This window comes from Anomaloglossus baeobatrachus, chromosome 5, assembly GCF_048569485.1.
Source record: "Anomaloglossus baeobatrachus isolate aAnoBae1 chromosome 5, aAnoBae1.hap1, whole genome shotgun sequence".
Classification (NCBI taxonomy): Eukaryota; Metazoa; Chordata; class Amphibia; order Anura; family Aromobatidae; genus Anomaloglossus; species Anomaloglossus baeobatrachus.
In genome coordinates, this window is record NC_134357.1 from 24425687 (window position 1) to 24448658 (window position 22972).

At 38.0% G+C, this 22972-nt stretch overlaps 1 protein-coding gene across 2 annotated transcripts in view; it reads right to left on the reverse strand.

The window, feature by feature from the left end:
• CD4 (CD4 molecule) overlaps positions 1-21146 on the reverse strand; it is a 58769-nt gene extending 37623 nt beyond the window's left edge. The window contains exon 1 of one of the 2 annotated variants that reach the window (XM_075352211.1): positions 21078-21146. The gene's annotated coding sequence lies outside the window, so the exon portion shown is untranslated. Of the gene's footprint in view, positions 1-2717; positions 2880-21077 lie in introns of those variants that run through there. The other variant, XM_075352209.1, reaches the window with a different exon arrangement.
• Positions 21147-22972: the final 1826 nt, after the last annotated feature.

The window sequence follows — 22972 nt, forward strand, 5'->3', positions numbered from 1 at the left end:
CACAACACTAGGAGATGAGAAACTGGAGAATTCAATAGATTACATTCAATAGATTAAGGGTCCTCGTGGCTCCAAGTGAAAGGAATATAGTAGCTGGATGTAGGTAAGGGCTATAGGAGGCAATGAGAATCGACGTACTATATGAATGGGCAGAGGCTCATATATAGTAAAGATGCAAGGTGTGCTTGGGGCACTTATGTGATGCGCCCGTACGGGCTCCCACAAATCGAACCACAGGCTTTTCTAGGGCATTCAGGCTTTTCCTTGGTCAATTAACCGTCTCATTGCCATTGTAGCCCCCTTCTTCTTATAACCTATGGGGCAGTCATCTCACTGCCTGGTTATGGAATTTAGACCTATGCTTTACTCCTGAAGCAACCCCTCTACATAGTGCGCATCACATAAGTGCCCCAAGCACACCTTGCATCTTTACTATATATGAGCCTCTACCCATTCATATAGTACGTCGATTCTCATTGCCTCCTATAGCACTTACCTACATCCAGCTACTATATTCCTTTCACTTGGAGCCACGAGGACCCTTAATCTATTGAATGTAATCTATTGAATTCTCCAGTTTCTCATCTCCTAGTGTTGTGCACAGGACCCACTCTGTACAACATCAGTACGGTACCTTTATGTCCCTGGTGAAGGCTCGTTTAAGAGCCGAAACGTCGGACTATATTGCAACTCCTTGTTGTTGTGAAAGGACTGTATTGCAACTTCCAATTGTTGTGAAAACTTCTTTTGAATAAAACTCGAACATACTACAAAAACTATTGACTGTTTATCCTCCTTCCATACTGTGTGCCGGGGTTCTTTATCTTTATATGGACTATTTTTTCTCCCGAGCACCAGGATTGAAGCAGTTGAGCCCAGCTTACCCTTACTTAATGTTTTTACATAGAACTGCAGGTAAACCCACTGCATAATCCTAATTCGCAGTGATAATGATCCCCAGTTCTACCTCCTTTTTATAGAAATCCCTTCCAATCTTTGCAATATTCAGTCCTATGGAATATTTGCATTGTTCCATGTGGGAATTTTCAAGGATTTTTGCAGGGTTTAGGGGTAGTTGCAATAGATGATAGTGATGAGCGAGCATTGCCATGCTCAAGTGCTCAGTACTCGAAACAAGCAGGTCAAACACTTGGGCGATCTTCTGGAAAAATGCTCAAGTTCCCCATTAACTTCCATTATACCCGGTACTCGAGTCAAGCCCAGTCTAGCTTTCCTGGCTGTCAGACATGAGACCTAGACATGAGGGGTTTTACTGGAATACCACGGATGGCACAAAAAAAAAATCAATTTTGGAACAAATCAAGACAGACCTGTCGCTTGAATCAAGGATCACCCAGCTACGAATTGCCCACTTTGGACACAACATACGAAGAGAGCAACCACTGGAGAAGGACATCATGGTCAAAAGAATAAAAGGAATAAGGTGAAGTGGAAGTTCAGCAACCCTATGGCATGATACAATCAAGATAATGGCAGAGAATATCTGGTGGACCTATCTAGGCGGAGAAGACCCTGGAGGACCTGCCTAGGCAGAGAAGACCTGTGGACCTATCCAGGCAAGGAAGACCCTGGCGGACTTATCTAGGCGGAGAATACCCTGGTAGATTTATCCAGGCAGAGAAGGACCTTGTGGACCAGTCTAGGCAGAGAAGACCCTAGGGGCATATCTAGAAGAAGAAGACCCTGGTGGGCTATTTAGGCAGAGAAGAACCTGGAGAACCTATCTAGGCAGAGAAGACCCGTTTACCTATCCAGATGAAGAAGACCCTGGTGGACCTATCTAGGCATAGAAGACCCTGATGGACCTATCTAGGCGGAGAAGACCCTGGTGGACCTACTTAGGCTGAGAAGACTCTGTTGGACCTACTTAGGCGGTGAAGACCCTGGTCGACCTATCTATGCAGAGAAGACCCTGATGGTTCTATCTAGGCAGAGAAGACCCTGGTGGACCTATCTATGCAGAAAAGACCCTGTTGGTTCTATCTAGGCAGAGAAGACCCTGGTGGACCTATCTATGCAGAGAAGATCCTTATGGTTCTATCTAGGCAGAGAAGACCCTGGTCGACCTATCTATGCAGAGAAGACCCTGATGGTTCTATCTAGGCAGAGAAGATCCTGGGGAACCTATTTAGGCTGCACAAGATCGATCTACCTACAAAATGTTCATCCATAAAGTCGCCATGGGTTGAGATTGAGCTGAAGGCCGTTAAATAATAATAATAAGTAACAATATCGATGGCTAGATCATCATAATCAGATTTGTTGGGGTCCGACACCCATCACCGCCACAATCAGTTGATTGAGGGTGTCAGAAGTTGTGATTGTTAGCTTGAATACCATTGACGGCTACTACTGAATGCATGGAGCCGTGCCAGTTTGGGGGCAACCACGGCCCCTTCTAATCTTACATTGTTCACTATCCAAAGAACATCAATATTTAAATCCCAGAAAACCCTGTTAGCGAATATACTTGTCTTCTGATCACCCGGCTGCTCGGCTCTGTGCTATTGAGAAGCAGAATTTTGACAGCAGCTTTTGATGGATTTAGGAGTATTGGATACAAGGTAAATTAAACAACGTATTGGCAAATTTTCCTTATTTTTAATGAAGAGTTCTAGAGAGGGACTAAAGCGACCACAATAGGCATAGGGCTGTACATTTATAAAGAGCACCATTGGGGTGGTGGCTGCGCTCACCTGATGGTGTTGTTGCTGCCCCGTGGCTGGAGTAGATATCTTCTAGAAGGGCATTGACCAGAATGACGAGAATCCTGTTAGGTGGGCTGTGCTGCCAAAAATGAGGAGACTTAGAGCTTCAAATAAGGTTTATATTCGCACCAACCCGTTTCGGTCTCTTTCTCAAGGTCAAAAAACCCAAATGAGCAGGATGCAGCAGCTACAAGCTTTATAAAGGTTAAAGGGGTGGTAATAATTAAGAGAAACGCCCTTTAAGGAGGAGGGGGACAGACAAAAAAAGTGAAGATGCAGAGGAAGTGGGATAGTCAATAAAGAGAAGCAAAATAAAAGGGGTTAAAAAAATATACACTCACAAGCAAAAGGGTAACAATGTTTTGCATTTTTTTTTTTACTTTCAGGCTCCATATCTCACCATCCTCTGCAGCTTTGAGCGTGAGACGACCTTCATTTTATAGACAATTAGGTGGATTCCCAAGCAAAAATCACCGGTTCAAATTGAGGAGCCGCCATGATGAAGATTTCCCAAGAAAAGAGAAACAGCGTCATCCATCTCAACGATAGCGGTCTCTTGGCCAAGAAAAATGGCAAACTGCATCATGTGAGGCCATGAGAGCTGGAAGAATAAGAAATTAAGTCTGTCCGTCCATTCAAAAGCCAAGAGGTGACGTCCAGGCAAAATATCGACGTCAACAAGTCGCTCATCACAAGGTCTATCAGTTCTGGAGACACCCGGCAGTGGAGGCGGCTCGTCTGCTCCATAATAGTGAGATCACAGATGTCCATGTAGGCACCAGGCGACGCGCGTTACACAAGTCTGGAATGGTGGCCCAAAAAAAGGTGAAGAAACCTCAACTTCAATATCATCATAAGAAGCATTGGCTTGAGTTTCTAAAGAAGTACGAAAAGTAGAAGATTGGAAACAGGTGATTTGGAGCGATGAGACGAAAGTCAATAGATGGCTCTGATGGGGGGAAATGTGTCTGGAAGAAACAAGGAAAGAAAGGGCTAATGGATCGAGAAATTGAAGGAACTGTCAAGTTGGGTGGAGGAAGTCTGATGATATGGGGGTGTTTACTGCCAAAGGTGTTGGATACTTGACCAGGATCAATGGTGGTCTCAATGCCGAGATATAAGTGAGGATCCTACAAGACAAGCTACTTCATACACTCGAGTACTATGGATATGAAAAGGACGACATAGTGTTCCAGCAGGAGAACGACCCGAAGCATACGGCGAGATTGGGGAAGAAATGGGTCAATGACAATGAAGTAGAGGAGCTGGATTGTCCTCACAGTCCCCAGACCTCAACCCAATCCAGCACTTGTGGGTGAATAAAAAGCTGTATACATCCCCAAGTGACCCGACCAGTATACACCAACACTGGAAACGGGAAGAAGAGACCTGACCAGTATACACCAACATTGGGAACGTGGAAAAGAGACCTGACTAGTATACACCAACATTGTGAACGTGTAGAAGAGACCTGGGAGAAAATTTCGTTGGAGACATGCTTGAATCTGATGGAGAGAAGGATTCAGGCAGAGGTTAAAGCCAAAGGAGGATTTACAAAATACTAACAAAATAATAAAAAATTACAATTTATATTTTTAGGAGCAAAACGGTAACAATGCAGTGACATGACAAGAATCTGCATAACTAATCATATGCTAAATATCTGCAAGTCACATTTATGTATGAGATATCCAAGGTGATTGTCTATAAAATGAAGGTCGTCTCACGCTCAAAGCTGTAGAGGACGGTGAGATATGGAGCCTGAAAGTCAAAAGTGCAAAACATTGTTACCCTTTTGCTTCTCAGTGTTAAAAGGAAGCAAGGAGGAAGAATGATCAGATAATGTTTAAAGAAACAGCGTGAAAAGAAGGTTTATGGGGGAAGGGAAAAAACTAAAAGTTGTGTTTAGTTGTGGAGTGAGAATTGTAATTAAAATGAAGGAATAAACTGAAGAGAACAACGTGTGACGTGATGGGACGAGAACCTGTCACTAGTTGGAAGGATCTCTTCTCTCTGTGGCGCTTGTGTCCCCGCACATGAGCCGGCGCCGGCTTCCGCTCGCAGGGATCTCCTTCTGTTCCCCGAGAACCTACTCACATCCTCTGATTAATAATTACTCATCGTCATAAGAGAAATAAGCAAAGGGAAATCTCACCATCACGTCATCAAGAAACTGATACTTTGTAACATTTGCACTTAGAGTCTTAAGTTTTATACTTCTTTGCTCTGCACATTTGTTTCTACCTCCAAGACATTAGGTCTAATTGGGCCAAGACGACTTTACACCTTCTCATTTCCGCACATCCAGTAGAAAAGGGAGAAACCAAGGCTGGACCCCTAAATCTAAGGACCCCATAGATCGGCACTGGATCACCTTTCATATCACAATTTAGGATTTTGCAAAGAGCTCCCCAAATCATGAGACATAAGAGGACCTAAGAGTCATCTGCATCCACAACTGACTGAGATACTCAGATATAGCAGAGCTGGGATTGTCACGCAGCAAAACATTCATAACGGCACAATTTCCCTTATATTGATAACTATTAATAGATTCTACATCTTTAAAGGGTGTGTAAACTTTTGCAACTATTTCAAATAATGCCTTATCTTGTTTCCTATTTCGACGGTATCTGTTATGTTATGTGCTTCATTGTGATATTTTAAATGAACATTAGTGAGGGAAAAAAGGGCAAATGCAAAAGTATTACCACCCTTCAAGTGCATGTTCCTTACCTATTCCAAGATTAAATAGTTTCTGAACATGTTGGATATTCAGTGTTTTATGCCCCTTTAAAAATCATCTACATCTTTAAAGGGTGTGTAAACTTTTAAAAAAATGATCCCTTATCTTGTTTCATACTTCGAAAGTATCTGTCATATACTTCATTTTGATATTTTAAATGAACATTAGTGGGAAAAAAAGGCAAATGCAAAAGTATTAACACCCATCAAGTGCATGTTTCTCACCTATTCCAAGATTAAATAGTTTCTGAACCTGTTGGCTATTCAGTGTTTTATGCCTCTTTAAAAATCATCTACATCTTTAAAGGTTGTGTAAACTTTTGCAACTTTCAAAAATGATCCCTTATCTTGTTTCGTACTTCGAAAGTATCCGTTATATGCTTCATTTTGATATTTTAAATGAACATTAGTGGAAAAAAGGCAAATGCAAAAGTATTAACACCCTTCAAGTGCATGTTGCTCACCTATTCCAAGGTAAAATGGTTTCTGAACCTGTTGGATATTCAGTGTTTTATGCCTCTTTAAAAATCATCTACATCTTTAAAGGGTGTGTAAACTTTTAAAAAATTATCCCTTATCTTGTTTCATACTTCGAAAGTATCCGTTATATGCTTCATTTTGATATTTGAAATGAATGAACATTAGTGGAAAAAAGGCAAATGCAAAAGTATTACCACCCTTCAAGTGCATGTTGCTCACCTATTCCAAGATTAAATAGTTTCTGAACCTGTTGGATATTCAGTGTTTTATGCCTCTTTAAAAATCATCTACATCTTTAAAGGTTGTGTAAACTTTTGCAACTTTCAAAAATGATCTCTTATCTTGTTTCGTACTTCGAAAGTATCCGTTATATGCTTCATTTTGATATTTTAAATGAACATTAGTGGAAAAAAGGCAAATGCAAAAGTATTAACACCCTTCAAGTGCATGTTGCTCACCTATTCCAAGGTAAAATGGTTTCTGAACCTGTTGGATATTCAGTGTTTTATGCCTCTTTAAAAATCATCTACATCTTTAAAGGGTGTGTAAACTTTTAAAAAATGATCCCTTATCTTGTTTCATACTTCGAAAGTATCTGTTATATGCTTCATTTTGATATTTTAAATGAACATTAGTGGAAAAAAAGGCAAATGCAAAAGTATTAACACCCTTCAAGTGCATGTTGCTCACCTATTCCAAGGTAAAATGGTTTCTGAACCTGTTGGATATTCAGTGTTTTATGCCTCTTTAAAAATCATCTACATCTTTAAAGGTTGTGTAAACTTTTGCAACTTTCAAAAATGATCCCTTATTTTGTTTCTTACTTTGAAAGTATCCGTTATATGCTTCATTTTGATATTTTAAGTGAACATTAGTGGGGAAAAAAAGGGCAAATTCAAAAGTATTAACACCCTTCAAGTGCATGTTGCTCACCTATTCCACGGTAAAAAAAAAATTTAACCTGTTAAATATCCAGTGTTTTATGCCCCTATAAAAATCATTGACATACTTGAGTTTTCTCGATGCATGAATTAAAAAGGTGAAAAATCGGCTCAGCTCTGCTACATCTCGATGTTGGATTTTTTTTAAATTAGTTTTTATAGAAGTTACTTTTTTTTCCATTAATGACCTTAAGGCTAAATTAATTACTATGAGACGCCTTGACCTAACCTTTAGGGTCGGCGGTGGTCACAGATCTGCAGGACATCAGTGATGATAACTATGATGCAACTTTAGTTATTTGGCTACATAAAGTCTCAAAATTTGCAACCAATAAATAAAATGAAGAATTTCTTCCTCATATTTAAGTCACTTTGTTACCAACTTCTTCTTTTTGCACAGTCTGAAAACCCCCTTAAGACGTCTGCACCATCAAAAATCAGGAACTATTTGTACTTGACGATGCAAATATTTTAGATACTTCTTTCTATTTTCTTTTCTTTTTTAGAATATTTCCAATAATACTAAATAATATCCAGAACATTATATCATTTTTCTAAATCATTGCATAAGGATATTTTATTTGTTTATCTACAGGGGGCACTTAGATATTACTGCAGGGTCCCATCTGTGCAGGTCCGTGCCGGGATATAAAAACCAAAATTCCCTTACAAAATAATTTTTAAAAATTATATTATTATTATTATTATTATTATTATTATTATTATTATCATCATTATTAGCATTATTAATATACTATTATTTAAAACTTTAAACATTCCATTTTTCTTTGCTTTTTACCATAATAATTTTGCATACTATTTTTTTATTTTTTTTTTTTAATTCTTTATTTAACATTTTAGAATACAACATATATCAGTAGGGAACCATCAGGACACTTTTAGCATACTATTTTATGGAAATGTTTTACACCTTTTTATTTTATGTGAAATAATATTTTATTAAATTGTTATATTATAGTTATTAATTATATTTTTATGTATTTTTCTATCATTTTATTATAATTTTTTTATGCATATATACAGTGCCTTGCGAAAGTATTCGTCTCCCTTGAATTTTTCAACCTTTTCCCACATTTCAGGCTTCAAACATAAAGCTAAAAAATGTAATGTTCTGGTGAAGAATCAACAAGTGGGACACGATTGTGAAGGTGAACGAAACTTATTGCTTATTTTAAACTTTTTTAAAAGATAAATAACTGAAAATTGTGGCGTGCAATATTATTCATCCCCTTTAATTTCAGTGCAGCAAATTCACTCCAGAAGTTCAATGAGGATCTCTGAATGATCCAATGTTGTCCTAATGACTGATGATAAATATAATCCCCCTGTGTGTAATGAAGTCTCCGTATAAATGCCCCTGCTCTGTGATAGTCTCAGGGTTCTGTGTAAAGTGCAGAGAGCATCATGAAGACCAAGGAACACAACAGGCAGGTCCATGATACTGTTGTGGAGAAGTTTAAAGCCGGATTTATTTACAAAAAGATTTCCAAAACTTTAAACATCCCAAGAAGCCCTGTACAAGCGATCATATTGAAATGGAAGGAGTATCATACCACTGCAAATCTACCAAGACCCGGCCGTCCATCCAAACTATCATCTCAGACAAAAAGAAGACTGATCAGAGATGCAGCCAAGAGGCCCATGATCACTCTGGATGATCTGCAGAGATCTACAGCTGAGGTGGGAGAGTCTGTCCATAGGACAACAATCAGTCGTACACTGCACAAATCTTGCCTTTATGGAAGAGTGGCAAGAAAGCCATTTCTCAAAGATATCCATAAAAAGTGTCGTTTACAGTTTGCCACAAGCCACCGGGAGACACCAAACATGTGGAAGAAGGTGCTCTGCTCAGATGAAACCAAAATCAAACTATTTGGGCACAATGCCAAACGATATGTTTGGCGTAAAAGCAACATAGCTCATCACCCTGAACACACCATCCCCACTGTCAAACATGGTGGTGGCAGCATCATGGTTTGGGCCTGCTTTTCTTCAGCAAGGACAGGGAAGATGGGTAAAATTGATGGGAAGATGGATGGAGCCAAATATAGGACCATTCTTGAAGAAAACCTGTTGGAGTCTGCAAAAGACCTGAGACTGGGACGGTGATTTGTCTTCCAACAAGACAATGATCCCAAACATAAAGCAAAATCTACAATGGAATGGTTCACAAATAAACGTATCCAGGTGTTAGAATGGCCAAGTCACAGTCCAGACCTGAACCCAATCGAGAATCTGTGGAAAGAGCTGAAAACTGCTGTTCACAAACGCCTCCATCCAACCTCACTCAGCTCCAGCTGTTTACAAAGGAAGAATGGGCGAGAATTTCAGTCTCTCCATGTGCAGAACTGATAGACACATACCCCAAGAGACTGCAGCTGTAATCGCAGCAAAAGGGGGCGCTACAAAGTATTAACTTACAGGGGATGAATAATATTGCACGCCCCAATTCTCAGTTATTTTTTTTTTTAAATTTAAAGTAAGCAAGAAATTTCGTTCAACTTCACAATTGTGTCACTTGTTGTTGATTCTTCGCCAGAACATTAACATTTTTACCTTTATGTTTGAAGCCTGAAATGTGGGAAAAGGTTGAAAAATTCAAGGGAGTCAAGTACCTTTGCAAGGCTCTGTTTTATCTCTTTTATTTTGTTTATAATAATAATAATAATAATAAAATGACGTTTATTTTATGTCTTGTTATAATCTAGTCTGACTCTATATATATATAAATCAGCGCTGTTTAGTATCTTGACCTTGGTGATGAGGGATCCAGCTGCTCCCGCTCCCCGTATGAGCCTCTGATGAGATCCCGCTGTGCTAATTGCTTCATGAACATTATTTGTTGCGGTGGAGCTGATTACGGGTTCCACGAGCGATAAACAAATGTTCTTTTTTCATCAGGGCATTAAATAATGTTTACAACCAGAATCGTAACGCAATTATATTTAACAAGAATTGCGCTGGAAGTGGAGGAGAAAGCGGAAATTTTTTTTATATTTTCTAAATTGGAGGCTTTTGATTAGAGTTTCGCAATTTTCACTAAATATTAATTATATTTCCAAACAATTAATGGCTAGTGGGAGCCATTATACAGTGTGGAGAGGTCTGGTGGCCTTTAAATTGTGTGAAGACCCACTATACTGCATGGAGGGTTTGTGTGGGCAATTATACTGTTTGGAAGGGTAGTAGTGGCCATTATACGGTGTGGAGAGGTGTGGGGGCCATTATACTCTATTTAAGCCCATTATACTGCATGGTGGTCTGTGTGGGGGCCATTATACTGTTTGGAGGGCTGTGTGGGGACCAATATAATATTTGAATAGCTATGTGGAAGCCTTTATACTTTAGGGAGGGCTATTTGAGGACCATTAGACTATATACAAGCAATTATACAGTGTGAAGGATTGTGTGGGGTCCGTCATACTGTGTGTTTGGGGGACATTATACTTATTGAAGGGCTAGTGGGAGCCTTTATACAATGCAGAGATGTGTGGAGGCCATTATACTGTATATAGGCCTATTATACTGCATGCAGGGCTGTGTGGGGGCCATTATACTGTATCTAATCCCATTATACTGCATGGAGGGCTGTGTGGGGGCCATTATACTGTATCTAATCCCATTATACTGCATGGAGGGCTGTGTGGGGGCCATTATACTGTATCTAATCCCATTATACTGCATGGAGGGCTGTGTGGGGACCATTATACTGTATCTAATACCATTATACTGCATGGAGGGCTGTGTGGGGACCATTATACTGTATCTAATCCCATTATACTGCATGGAGGACTGTGTGGGGACCATTATACTGTATCTAATACCATTATACTGCATGGAGGGCTGTGTGGGGGCCATTATACTGTATCTAATACCATTATACTGCATGGAGGGCTGTGTGGGGGCCATTATACTGTATCTAATCCCATTATACTGCATGGAGGGCTGTGTGGGGACCATTATACTGTATCTAATCCCATTATACTGCATGGAGGGCTGTGTGGGGACCATTATACTGTATCTAATCCCATTATACTGCATGGAGGGCTGTGTGGGGACCATTATACTGTATCTAATCCCATTATATTGCATGGAGGGCTGTGTGGGGAACATTATACTGTATCTAATCCCGTTATACTGCATGGAGGGCTGTGTGGGGACCATTATACTGTTTGGAGGGCTAGTGGGAGCCTTTATATACAGTAGTATGGAGAGGTCTGGAGGCCGTTATTCTGCATGGAGGGCTGTGGGGGGGGTCTGTCACAGTTTGGGATTATACTGTGTTGGGATCACCATTCTTTGCAGGGGGGGGGGTAGGGAAGAGTCTTCATACTGTGCGTGGGGAGGATACTGTGGAGGAACTCAGTGTGGGGGATCATACAGTGTTTGGGGGGCCCTTTTGTTAGCATCATACTTTATGGCTGCAATGAGAGGGGAGTCTAGAGGCTTCAATAGAAGGTGAATTAGTTTGAAAGTGCTAATAAGTTACATATGCTCTTAGTGACCCAGCAAAATATTTTTTTAGGGGAGGGGGACCCAATTAGAACTTTTGTAATGGAACCCCATTATTTCTATTTACACCCCTGGTCGGGGGTCCCCTGGCTTGTGGAGGGTTCACTACTGCTCTCTGCAATTACTGTGTTTGGTAGTTTCTCATAAATAAAACAGCAAAAGAAACTTTACAGAAGCGGCCCATGTTCCTACATTGTGTGTGATATATTGTGTCTGCGGGAAGTCTCACACTTCTGTTTCTTTACAGAGATCCAGGGGAGCCTCTATATATAATTATTTGTATAATATATAATATAATATAATAAATTTATATATATATATATATATATATACATTTATATATTTATTTATTTATATATATTTTATATATATATATATATATATATATATATATATAAAATTACATTACTTCTTTTAGCTGCTCTCTATCATGACCACCGTTAGGTCCACATTGTAAATTGAAACTGAAAAACTAACAGTAAACCGCAGGCTTCACTACTGTCTATGGTAGGATTTTCGCTATCTAAAAGTCTCAATAGACATCTTTTTAATGTGACATACAGATATAGCTATATATGACAGCTTGATAAAAGTAGGACAAAAAAAGCTGAAAAGTATGTTAGAATTTTTTGTTCAGTACAGTTACTTAAAAATACTGGCAAAATTTTGGTAAATTGCAAAAATAATTGTAAAAACAATTGCAATATACACACACCTATAATTTGCTATATTAAATAAACATGCAAAGTGATAATAGACAGATGTCATGAAGCTGTAACTGGTCTTCATGGTGATTGGTAAATGTGAGAAATTTAAAATGAAACAATTACTTATTTTTTTACCATTTAACTCATCATAAAGATTTAAAGCAACGAAGCTCTTACATGTGTATGACCAAATGGCACCTAAAAAACACAGCTCATCTCGCAAAAACAAGACGATACTGATATAAAACTTATTGCTCTGAATGGGATAAGGGTAACCTTAAAAAATATTCTTATTATCTCAACAAGTTTAGTATGGAAGTTACGGGCAGTATATATATATATATATATATATATATATATATATATATATATATATATATATATATATATTTATTATATTATTTTTCTCTCTTATACAGCACCATCATGTTCCACAGCATTTTCCAGACATCATTATCACTGTCCCCATTGAGGCTAACACTCTACATTCCCCATTGGAATGTCTTTGGAATGTAAGTAAATTACAAACTGACCTCAGATCATCTTACTCTGTGTCAGGCTAAGAATAACACTTGGAAGTCTATTGATGGGGCTCTAATACAGGTGCTAAAAAGCAGCCTAAGACAAAAAATAATTATGTCCTCCAAAAATTAAATTACACAATCAGTTACATCTGGAAGAACAATAAATATTTTTACTCTAGAGTATTTACTGATCATTACAATCTACAAAGCCAAACTGTAATCTCCATAAACCCAGTAGAACCCTGACTTGTTTAGGTTTGTGCGCCCGTTTAGCAGCCGTACCCACATGTAACGTTTTCTGATCCCAGTCTAGTCAGACAAACGGGAACAATCCTATTCAAATTCTGTGCAATCAGTTCCATCATCATAAACGTAAAAAAAAGTTGCACTTTTTGATAAATTTGAAATAAGCCTTTACAGCCGTTCCGAACTAGGGCTTTCAAAGCGGATGGGGGGTTAGTAAAGGGGCACTATCTTCAAAGAAATCTATTTCTTTAGCCTCTTGGAGATGCAGTCGTTATTTATTCTTTTTTATTTCACTTTAGTTTATTCATCACCTTTTTGTATTTTTCTGTCAATGTAGACATATGAGGGCTTCTTTGTTTTTTTGTGCAGGGCGAGTTGACATTTTTGAATGACACCTCTCATTTTACTTAAAAATGGAAAAAAAAATCCAGGTGTGTTTAAAAAAAAAAGAAAAAAAAATTGTTGACATTCCTTTTTTACGTTTTGTTTTTACAGCTTTACTTTCCAGTAAATATGACCTGGTAACTTTATTCTACAGGTCAGTACAGCTATGCTGTCTCTAAATATATTTTTTATTTTTTTCAACTACTAAAAAAAATTCAAAAGACTTACAAAGAAAAATTTGGTTTTGTTCGTCATACTCTGAGACCTATATATATATATATATATATATATATAAATAATTGGATTTTTTTTTCTTTTACCTTTTGATAGAGTTGTACCCGGGACAATGTTTTTTCACGATAGCTGTAATCTTTATTGATAGCATTTTAGATTGTTTAATTTGCCACTTTGATTCTTATTGAGTGGTTTCGGCTTTTATCGTATGGGATAAATATTTTGATATTTTATTAGTTCAGCCAATTACATGTGAGCCAATAACAAGTATGTTATTTTTTGACCTTTTATTTAGTAGCTATTTATTTTTGGGAAATGGAGGGCAGACGACCATTTTTTGTCGGTCATCGGTGTGATGTGCGGTTTGCCGATTGTCCTGCTGAACGTCCCTGGTTCTGCCATGTTATTTTATCTATGAAGAGATCGTCAAAGTCACAATACACTGCACTATTTTAGTATTGCAGTGTGTTACATAGGCAAGCACAGGGGCAGACATATCATTGATGGAGCCGCACAGGGGCCCAAGAGGTAAGGGGCCCTTTTCTACCTCCAAAGCAGGTAGAATTGTGCAATCTGAGGAATTATTGGCTTGAAAAAGGCCCATATACTGTCCTTGCATAGGCGCCCTTTTCTGCTTGTGTCCACCAATGGACAAGCAAGTGGTCATGGGTTCAAGTTCCTTAAGGGGTCTACTTAAGAATGGTACAGCCCTCATTTAGCGGACAGCTGTTCCTTCTGACCTAATGTGCATGTGTTCTCAACCATAAGAGGGGATATGGCAGCTAACAGTATTTTCTCCCTTGAAAACAAAAGGATTGGACATATTGAAAACCAACTGCCTGATATTAGAAACCAACTGCCTAATATTAAAAACCAACTGCCTCATATTAGAAACCAACTGCCTAATATTAAAAATCAACTGCCTGATATTAGAAACCAACTGCCTAATATTAAAAAAACAACTGCCTGATATTAGAAACCAACTGCCTAATATTAAAAACCAACTGCCTGAGATTGAAAACCAACTGCCTGATCCTTCTCTTTTTGGAACATATGTCATTGGCTGAAATCAGGACAGCCTTATACACATTGGATGGTCGGCTTCTCCCAGGTTCAGCTGCCATTAGTGGCCGCCTTAATAATGAAAACTATGTCTTATTGTCCGAGCTGCCGAGCTTCACCCCCACATCCTTTAATCGCTTTCTGCAGATTTCTTCCCACGAGTGTTAATCGCTGATATAACATTGATCGGCACCCATTTAAATCCCTTTAAATATAGGGTGACCTAAACTTTATGTAGGATGATTTGGTCCCACGGTGCTCGAATATTTTCGGCGGTTAACAATCCTGACCCTACAAGACCACCCAATACCTGCAGCTCTATTACAGTCCAATAGTTATCATTTGGCCAAAAATGAGAGCAGATCCCATCATTTTAGAAAAAGAAAGGCTTTACTGTTTTAATATCTACTTCAATTTTGGAAAAAGTTACCAAATTTACCAAAATTGCGACTGTTTAAAAGCAATCATAGGACCGGTGCACAATGCGAAGAACCTCCATAGTGTAAAGCCGCACAGCTACATCGAGAGCCAACACTGGGATTACCCAGGTATGCACGGAGACACATAAAGCCGCCATGATGGGTTTTATTCTGCCAGATCCATATGGAATAAAAGTGGAAGCCAACGTATAATATCAGGGACACATGAGGAGCAGAAGGAGCTTATGCCCCTTTAATACAAACATGTCCCCTTTAAAAAGGATCCAAACATGCCAAAAAAGATCCACTCGGCACATTATGACCATGTTATTTATGAGATCACCCATCATGAAGTTCACAGTCACCAATGTAGAGTCTTCACCCCTGTGTTATCTATGGTCTCCTTACCCCATTAATGCACCTACTCCTCATTATGACCGATAATAAGCAAGTGACAGAACCACAGTCATTCTATCATATAAAGCCTCCAAACAGCGCCAATCATAAAACTATACACACTCTGTGTGCTGCCATATAGTGCTCCAATACGGCCCCATATTATAGGACACTAAGCACTCATGTGTCAGTATATAGAGCCTCGGGACAGCACTGTATTACAGCACTATTACGGTGTCATACGGAGGAACTATATGGCAGCACGTAGCAATATTTTTCCCTAGAAGCTTTTCTTACAAAAATCTATGTAATTTGGGAGGGAACATTAACAATTTAATATTAATTTATAAGAAAAAACTGGGATTGGAGGGAGACGGGCACTTTATTTTTTAGATTTTTTTATGTAACATCAGATGTTTCCTCCAGGACTGATGTCTTTTGGGTCATTCTTACACTAGTATAACAGCAAAGATGAAGTTCCTATAGTCTATTACTCCTCGGCGATGACCATTGATAACATTTCCTACGAGTTAAAAGTTTTACGAAATTTTACAAAATTGGCCCTAAGGGAGGGAATGTTATAAAGTAAAGAAATAAAACTCACACAGTCAATCCTCACCTCTCCAGCACTGTGGTCCATACTGGTACGATAGTCATGATATCCTGTCCATCAGTAACATGACCACTGCAGACAATCACTGGTGTCAGCAATCACAAGCTGTTTATGCAGATATCACCAAGTACAGTTATCGACTGCAGAGGTCCCATGAATTATGGACGGGACATCATCACGGCATGACCGGCAGGGACTACTAGAGTGGCAACACAAAGGTAATGGCCGATTATTGATTTTCGAACATTCCCTCTTCTATGGGAGATTTATTGGAATATGTATGGCAATTTGGTCACAATTCCCAAAAATGTACAAATGGAGGATTAATAATACAAAATGTACTAATGTATGAACTGAACCCAAAATCCACTCCGATAGTTCTGTGCTCTCTTTACAATATCATGACCGGACATGTGGACACCCACCGGTTACCGTCCGGAGGGGCTTCACCAGCTGCTCCCAATTTTCAGATAGAGTCCCTTCAGAGATGGTGACACCCCAAGCTACCAGAGATATAAGAGCTGTGACCCTGGACCTTCTCGAGGACAGCCGATGTGACTCCCCAAAATGTTGTCTGTCGATACTCAAAAAAGGAGAGAGTAGAGAATGCAACCCCGCACTAAACACAAGTGTACACATAGCCGTGGCATCACCGCGGCTCCATGTACACGATGTAGACAGACCTCATCATGCTGCGGCCATTATCCAACATTTGTTAGAACCATTAGAAGTGATCCTTGGCAATTGCTCACCTTGACTCACACTCAATACCAATCTGTTCCTTTCCAAAATTCAAAGTATCAAGCTACTTGTCTTAAAATACCGACGAGGACCCCTGTAAATTTTTCAGACGTTTTTCTCCTAATATTATATTATTATTATTATATTGCACGATGGCTCAGTGGTTAGCACTTTTACACTGTTCAGTGGCTCACTGGATTGCACTGTATGGTAGCTGAGTGGTTAGTATTGTACAATGGCTCAGTGGTTAATATTGTACAGTGGCTCAGTGGTTAGCACTGTACGGTGGCTCTTTGGTTAGCACTGTATTGTGGCTCATTGGTTAGCACTGTATGGTAGCTCAGTGGTTAGTACTGTATGGTGGCTCAGTGGTTAGCATTTTACAGTGGCTCAGTAGTTAGCACTATACGGTGGCTCATTGGTTAGCACTGTATGGTAACTCAGTAGTTAGCACTGTATGGTGGCTCAGTGGTTAGCACTACAGTGGCTCACTAGTTAGCACTGTACGGTGGCTCATTGGTTAGCACTGTACAGTAGCTCAGTAGTTAGCACTGTAAGGTGGCTCAGTGGTTAGCATTGTACAGTAACTCAGTAGTTAGCACTGTACGGTGGCTCATTGGTTAGCACTGTATGGTAGCTCAGTAGTTAGAATTGTATGGTGGCTCAGTGGTTAGCATTTTACAGTGGCTCATTGGTTAGCACTTTATGGTAGCTCAGTAGTTTGCACTGTATGGTTGCTCAGTGGTTAGCACTGTACAGTGGCTCAGTGTTTGGCACTGTACGGTGGCTCAGTAGTTAGCACTATATAGTGGCTCCATAATTAGCACTGTACGGTAGCTCAGTGGTTAGCACTATACGGTAGCTCAGTGGGTAGCACTGTATGGTGGCTCAGTGGTTAGCACTGCAGTCTTGCACCACTGGGGTCCTGGGTTCATAGCCCACCAAGGACAACATCTGCAAGGAGTTTGTATGTTCTCCCCGTGTTTGTGTGGGTTTCCTCCAGGTATTTCAGTTCCTCTCACACTATACAGACTGATAGGGAATGTAGATTATGAGCCCCAATGGGGACAGTGATGATGATGAATGTAAAGCACTAAGGAATATGATGGCGCAAGCAAAATAACTAAAAAAAAAAGGCCTTTTATTTTTTGTTTTTATAAACCTAAAGAGAATCTGTGAGGAAAACCCGGCAGTTTCTGAATGAATTTCCCTCCTTTCTATGTAACACTTTCCACCCTCCCCCGCTCTTCAATCCATCTCACTCAACACAATCAATAACGTAAAAAGTGAAGAGCGTGAAATAAAAATATCAAAAGAAGGTCAAAAGAAATGAAAAAGAATAAAAAAAAAACAAAAAACAAAAAGACGATTATAGACAAATCATGTGACGACTTATTGAAGTATCAGGAAGCGGACATTCATCTGTTTCACTTTTACATTCAATCGTGTAAAGAAAAATAACCAAAAATAAAGGCGTCTCAATCCCGGTATCCCCATACGATACGGTAGAGCTCCCTGACCGGGGAGGAAACAAATACACCGGAACGCCGGAGAGTGACGGGGCCAAAACGTGAGGGTGCTACACAGGGCCGGATTCACATTGGGACGCATGAGCTCCAAGTATTGGCTCTGGATGTGAAGCCGCCCATACCCATAACAATGGGCATTTGTTGTCCGCTCATCCATAGAAAGAGGGAACGAGCCTCATCTTACTCCATAGACAATTTCTGAATATCTTTGGACAATTCTAAATAATTGAGAACTTTTTTACATTTTCTTTTGAATGATTCTTTGCTTTTTTTACATTTACTTTGGGAAGAAGTTTACATCAGTCATTTTAAATGTGCAGAGAATGTGTTAAATACAACATGGAGATGATTTCCTTTTACTCTCCATGCTGAATTCTAATGCTGCCACATGGACAAAAAATATATCGGTTGCTTTGTACAATACAAAGGTGATTTAATCTTATTATAACTTAGAAATATTACATTTTATATCTAATTATGTAATTAGCATTACAATTTGAAAATACCTAATATAGATATGTATATATATATATATATATATATATATATATATATATATATATATACATATATATATAACTGGAATCAAAGGTGCTTTATAAATATTAAGAATTATATCCATGTCTGTGTAAGTAAGTGATGTTTACAAGTTTTTTTAAATTAAATATTTTGCAAAACAAAAAATTAAAACTAAATAATAGTAATAAAATAATAATAATAAAAAATTATAATAAAAATAATAATATAATAAAATATAATAATAAAGAAAGGATTATAAAATAAATAAATAGTAAAATAATAATAAATGAAATATAATAACAAAAAACCCCTAATATATATATATATATATATATATATATATATATATATATATATATATATATATATATATTTTTTTTTTTTTTTTTTATTATTATGTTTTATTATTTTATTATTATATTTATAGCAAAAATAAAAAAGAAAGGATTAAAAAAAATCAAATATACCCAAAAATAAGTCAATAAGCAACCACAGAGGAGACGATAATAAAGTAGTATAACACAACACGTATTAAAATCATCAACTGTCAGTTCTTTTATTTTATGCAGCAACGTAGGACTCTTGGTTTATATATATATATATATATATATATAAACCAAGAGTCCTACGTTGCTGCATAAAATAAAAGAACTGACAGTTGATGATTTTAATACGTGTTGTGTTATACTACTTTATTATCGTCTCCTCTGTGGTTGCTTATTGACTTATTTTTGGGTATATTTGATTTTTTTTAATCCTTTCTTTTTTATTTTTGCTATAAATATAATAATAAAATAATAAAACATAATAATAAAAAAAAAAAAAAAATATATATATATATATATATATATATATATATATATATATATATATATATATTAGGGGTTTTTTGTTATTATATTTCATTTATTATTATTTTACTATTTATTTATTTTATAATCCTTTCTTTATTATTATATTTTATTATATTATTATTTTTATTATAATTTTTTATTATTATTATTTTATTACTATTATTTAGTTTTAATTTTTTGTTTTGCAAAATATTTAATTTAAAAAAACTTGTAAACATCACTTACTTTTGAGGAAATTTATAAAAAAAAATATATATATAGAGAAGTGTGTAATTGTTCCAAAATATATTCAGTACTTCCATGTAGTTTCTATAGTGGTCGGGGCTTAGTTCTGATATATTCTACATTTTTAATTTTTTTTTCTTAAAATATCATAAAACATAATACATTTATATTATCCACATTTACATGACCAGGCTGGACAGCGGCCTTGCACCCACCAAATTATCAAACGGACCAGAAGCGTTATGTAATATGGTGGCGGCACAAAATATAAATATTTTAAATATTTATTATTTTTATGGTAATAATAATTAATTATTATTATTAGTGGGTACATTTCATACTTGTAAAATCCACTGTACACGTCTTTATTTTACAATGTGACATCGGCCTGTACGTGAGGGAGGTCACCCGCGATGTCAAATCAAATTTGCGTTATTTCCTTTACAAATTTAATGATTTTATTCTACAATTTATATGTTAATAATTTTATTGATCAAGTAAAACGAAATCGAAGAGGTTTTTCTTTTTTTAGGCTAGTTATACAAATAATATGAAGCTTTTTGGCCTCCATACAATATTGGGCTCCTTGTGACCTATCATCATGGAGTCCTCAATTTGGGCAAATTACTTTTCTAGGCTCATACGTGTTCCTGGAGCCAGATTATGACTGTAATTTGTGCTCTGTACATATTTTTCAATCCACGACATAGGCCAGATCTGTCAATTTTGTCAGTTACAAAGTAACATTGCTTTTTGGGGGGATAATCTCTTATTTCTCACCCTCACTTCTTATGCTCGAAATCTCCTTTGATTACTTCTCACTTATCTGGCGCAATTTCCTTATACTAATAAACAATTAAATTATTCAATGTGAATTCTTAAAAAATACCGTAAACAATAAACCTGATATTTTGCTTAAAATTTCAAAACTTTAACAAAAACTGCAACAAATGTTCATATACAACAATTATCAGATACTTTCTACATTTTTTAAAATGAATATACAAATTGAAAGGTTTATTAAAATAAAATATAGAATAAAAATAAAACCAGAAAATGATGAAGCAATAAGAAAAAAGTTAAATAAATAAAAAAATAAATAAAATGAAAGAAAAAGAATTTGCAGCTTGAAAAACAACAAACAAAACAGGTAGTAAATTTGATATAAAGTAACTGTCAGTGTTTTTGCTTGTTACCTGTAGGATCTGGGGCACAGATGTCTCTGCTCCCGGCGCGGTGTGTTCTCCTTGGGTTAAGACCTCGTATCCTCCTCCTACCGCACACAGGAAGCTTCTGATCTGGGGCAGCATCAAATCATTCGGTGACAGACTCAGAACAGCTGAGACATGAGCGATGACAAGACGTAAACACGCTCAACGACAAGTCACACGGCTACTCTGCCATCCGTGGAAGCGAGGAACCTGTGGACTTGTAAGATTAAAAATACTTGAAAAAGTTTTTAAAAAGTTTTCAAAAAGTAAATATAAACTTTTTGTTTTCTCTTCTCTGAGAAAGTATCACTTTAGATCCACTGACTCAGCAAACGGTATCACACAATAGGCTTACATGAACTCAAGAGGCGGATGGAGTGGACCACATTGCCGGTGGTGGTAGCAGACGACCGGAAATGCTCAGTTCTGGAGCAACCCGATGAACTAATATCGGCCGCGGCCAGGTACTGCAAATTCACCTCTTACTGATTTGAATGGGAGGCGGATGTGCAGTACCTGTCCTTCTCCACTACCAGAAGACAGAGCAGCTTCCGAACTGAGCATTTCCGGCTGCCTGCTACCGCCGGCGGCACCGTGAATAGCTGATTGGCGGAGATGCAGGGTGTCGGATTTGGTGAAAAAAAAAATCTATCTTCCTTTCTGAAGATTCTTCATTGTTAAAAGCCCCATAAAGGCTGACTTCTTCTAATTAAAGTGTCTTTTACTGCTCTTGCTGCTGTCAATATTGTCAATATTTTGTGTGGCCACATTATTTTCCAGCACGGCCTTAACTCTCTTGGACATGAAGGTCACTAGAGCTTCACAAAAGCCGCTGGATCATCTTCCAACCTCCATGAAGACATCTCAGAGCTGGTAACTAGTGACAAGCACCCAAGCATGGTAGTGCCCGGTCATTATTAGTTATGACTACTGAGCACCTGAGCCTGGTAGTGCCCAGACATTATTAGTTATGAGTACCGAGCACTCAAGCATGGTAGTTCCCCATCGTACCAAGCCCCCGAGCATGGTAGTGCTCACTCATCACTATTTACGAGTACCGAGCACCCAAGCATGGTAGTGCTCACTCATCACTAGTTATGAGTACCGAGCACCCGAGCATGGTAGTGTCTGCTCATCACTAGTTTCGAGTATCGAGTGTTGGTATATGCAACAGACAAGGACTTCTTTGACTGTGTGAAGGAGGACTTTATACTGATCTAACAGTAGATGGTGATGTTGTGTAACATTTCCTTACTCACTGAATTGTAAAAAGTCTTCTGTTTTTTTCTTTCTGGTTTCACTTTCTCTTTCTGATGCAATGCTGTATAACTGTGCTTATCATTACCTTATGTTATTCCAGAAGTAAAGAGTTTGTTATCACATGTAATCTGCTCTGTGAACTTTCTTCTGCAACTAGGAAGCTAGAAGCTGTGCTGTGCAACAGGTTATGGGCCCAGGCACCCCAAGATCCCAGGAGACCAGACACCAAAGATTTCCAGGCACACAAAGATCCCAGGCACCCAGGATACCAGGCACCAAAGATTCCGGGCACCAAAGATCCCAGACACCCAAGATCCCAGACATCCAGGACACCAGAAGCTCAGCAAGACCCTGCTGAATGCAGAAGAATTATTTAGAACAATTCTCTCCAAACAAGTAAGACACGTTAATAATAATGAATAGCACAGAGCTAAAACTCACAGTAGCTAAGCTGAATAATAGGAACTATCAGTTATGGAAGTTCAAAGTGGAGATGGTATTGTCTGAAGATGATTTATGCGAAGTAATCACTACAGATAGACCCAATGATAATAATCAGACATGGAATAAGAAAAATAGACAATCAAGAGCTACTATCAGCCTATTAGTGTAATATTCTC